This window comes from Rhea americana, unplaced genomic scaffold (assembly GCF_003343005.1).
Source record: "Rhea americana isolate MKP2758 unplaced genomic scaffold, rheAme1 scaffold_428, whole genome shotgun sequence".
NCBI classification, from domain to species: Eukaryota; Metazoa; Chordata; class Aves; order Rheiformes; family Rheidae; genus Rhea; species Rhea americana.
The window spans coordinates 356912-359979 of NW_028186566.1; the positions used below are offsets into that span (position 1 = coordinate 356912).

A 3068-nucleotide genomic window follows, 5' to 3' on the forward strand; every position below is an offset into this window, starting at 1 on the left:
CCCCAGGGGACCTGAGGTCCAGTCACTGCTGTGGGTCTTGGGGGTCCCAGGGGGGCCGTCAGTGTCTTGGGGGGGGGCATCACGTCCCCAGGGGGCCTGTCACCATCCTGAGGGACCATCGCAGCCCCAGGGGTCCCAGGGGACCCAGATCCACCCATCCTCGAGGTGGGAGCAGGACCTCAGGGCTCCCGCTGCTGTCCCGGCGTCCCTGCGGGCTGCCCCACGCGGAGGGCAGAGCCCCACCATCCCCTCGCACGAACGCGGCCGGCTCGGCTCACCCGCTGCCGGCACCCCACGAGGAGTCCCCGCGCCCCGGCGCGCTCCCCGCGGCAGCACCTCCGTCCGCCGAGGCCATCGCAGCCCTAGAGACCCCCCCCGAGAGGAGCCACCTGCCCCTGGAAGCACCCACAGATGCCACCTGGGGCTGTTCTCCGAGGTGCCCAGCACCTTCTCCCAACCGGGCAGGCCTTTCCCCCCTCTTCCGAACTATCCGACAGCGAGTGATGGGCCTTCGGTGTGGCCCGTGCCCCAGCACTTWATGTTTTCACTTTGGTTTTCAGGTGCAATTCATCGGTGTCTTGTGGAGCGCGCGCTGCGTGCGTGAGCGGTACCGCCAGCCCCCGGAGCCGAGCTTTCCCTGCTGCCCCTCGACGCCTGCTGCAACGTGAGCCGGGCGATTACTCAGCCGCAACCCGCGTGTGCCAGGTTTCGCTGAAACAAGCAGTTTGTGCAGGAGCAGCAGTACCCTCCAGAGGGTGCCGTTTGGTTGTCGCAGATCGCGGCGGTTCAGGTTCGTTGTTTTTTCCGCCCGTTCCCTTCCACGCCGCATCACRACACATGGTCGGCATCAGAACGGCTCTCCGCGCTTCACAAAGTCATCGGCGTAGCTGAGGCAAAATGTTGCAGGTCCATGTAATTTTTAAAGCCGTGACACATCTGGAGAGATCTGACGGGCTCGAGGGCATGCCAGTTGTCACTGGGAATCAGGAAATTCTTCATGGCACTGCCTGTGCCAATGAGCATGGGTGAATTGCTTTGATTTCCCATGCCTCAGTTTCCACATCTGTATAAGGGACATGGGGAATTTGGACATGAGAGTAAACACACTTGGAAAGCCATGAAAATACTCTTTCAAGTTAGTGGGATGAAAACTTCATGTTCTGGACTTCTACACTTCAAGGAGAGGAATCTGTTTTCAGAGGAAAAGCTGTGTATTTTTCTTATTTAAACCTTCTAAATCTGCTGGAGCATTAAAAAATATTTGGCATTTCCACAGCACATTTCATTCCCAGCTCCAAATGCATTTTACAGACGCTCATTAATTAAGCCTCATAAAACCTTTGGGAGAGAGGGAAGTTGTACTTATTAATTTGTTATTTGTATTACTGCGGCATACAGAGACCCCAGCCAAGACCTTGGGGCCCTGTTATTTTAGACACTACCTACGCAGGATAGGAGATGTCAGCGCACCGAAGCGCGGCACGGCGGCAAGCGCGCGGCGGGGAGAGTGGGAGGAGAAGCGGCCGGCACGGGAGAGGCCGTGGCTGCGCGGAGGTTAGTGCTTCGTTACCAGGCGGGCCCAAAGCAGCCGGGGCCCCGCTGGCGTTTCTGGTGGGCTCCTGCCCCTCTTTGCAGCCCCTTGTGCCTCGGAGAGCGGCTCTGCTTCGTTTTTAGACTTTTCCCTTTCTCCTGAGGCTACTTTCTATAGCTTTAACTTTGCAGCGTGCACACACACACTCTCCCTCTTTAAAGGGCTTAAAAGAAACACTTTCACTTTATTTTATTTTTTTTTTTTTACGGCTCCGTTCGCTATGTGCAAAGCCATAAAACAGCCGCGCTGACGGCTCGTCCGGCCGGGCTGGCCGCTAGCTGCAGGCCTCGCGGCGGGGGCTGCGCGGCGCTTTCCCGAGGAGCCGGGCGGCTCGGTGGATGGGAGCTATGAACATTACACCTCTGCTTCCCCGGCAGGAAAAACCAGACTGTGCCGCATGCTGTAAATGCCTTTCACGTGTTCCCCAGATCCCAGTTAAATTGAACCCCGCAAGGTCTCTCCAAGCATGAAAAACACATTTATAAGATGCTGGAAGGAAGATGTTTTCCATAACTACTCTTGTGACCAGGCGTGCTGACTTGTGTCATGCGGAGAAAGAACCAAAGGGGAGTATTTCTTGTTATTTCATACTGCTGATGGGATTTTATCTCTCACAACAGATCCAGGAACTTTTTAGTTACCATTATTGTTTTATTTTATGGGCCATTTGATATTTATTTTTATTTCTCTTCATTATTCGTTGAGTGCACTTAGTCCCTTCCCCAAGGAGCTTGCCTTATATCTAAGGTGATTTTTATGGCCAGTGTTAGCACAGTATCTGAGCGACTCACACAGCTTTAATGTATTTATCCCCCACACGCAGTATATCAAGGCGGTGCTGGTATTCCTACTGTGGAGAGCAGCGGGCTCCTCGTAACATCACACCTTCAACCTGCTGGGTTAAAAAAAGAGAACCAGCAAAATAACCCCCAAACTGTTTATGTTTTCCTTCTTTCTGAACTTCATTTTAAGCCATCGGGATGTATTTGAGTCTTATTTTCGTGGTTTTTTTCGCTAAGAAACGTAAGGTCTAGAAATGCACCTTTTCAACGCAAGCCAAGCTCTCGCGCATGACGTGACTCCACCAGCTGGGGCTTTAAAATTTGCATCCAGCGTTGTGAGACTGACGATAAAATCACGAGCTGGCAGCGCTGCCTCTCCCTCGGACCTCTCCGCTTTTCCCCGCCGTCGGCCAGAGTCGGGAGCTCCCCGCGACCTGCGCCGGAGAGCAAGCTCGAGGAGCAGGCGCGGGCGGGRAGCAGACCGCGGGGCCGCGCGGGGGGCTGAGCACCTTCTCCCGTGAAGCTCGGGCTCCTTCGACTCCCACGCAAGTCCGGGAAAGCTGACGCACTCGGCACCTCGTGGGAGCCGGCTCCGGAGCCAGCTGGAGGAGCTCGCCGGCCGCCGCGCCGCGGCGGTGCCTGCACGCGGGGCCGCGAGCCAGCAAAGCAGCTCGGCCGGCTCCCCGGGCCGGGGC

The 3068-nt window shown here is 56.2% G+C and overlaps 2 long non-coding RNA genes across 2 annotated transcripts; one reads left to right on the forward strand and one right to left on the reverse strand.

Moving 5' to 3' along the window:
* The first annotated feature begins 27 nt into the window (after nt 1-27).
* LOC146589978 (uncharacterized) lies at nt 28-1355 on the forward strand. The gene is made up of 2 exons (XR_014897084.1): nt 28-436; nt 561-1355. It is a non-coding gene; the product is annotated as an uncharacterized LOC146589978 (long non-coding RNA).
* Nucleotides 1356-1848: 493 nt separating this feature from the next.
* On the reverse strand, nt 1849-2950 carry LOC146589979 (uncharacterized). Its single transcript, XR_014897085.1, has 3 exons — nt 2883-2950; nt 2634-2807; nt 1849-2486 (listed from the first exon to the last, which is right to left on the reverse strand). It is a non-coding gene; the product is annotated as an uncharacterized LOC146589979 (long non-coding RNA).
* Between the last annotated feature and the right edge of the window lie 118 nt (nt 2951-3068).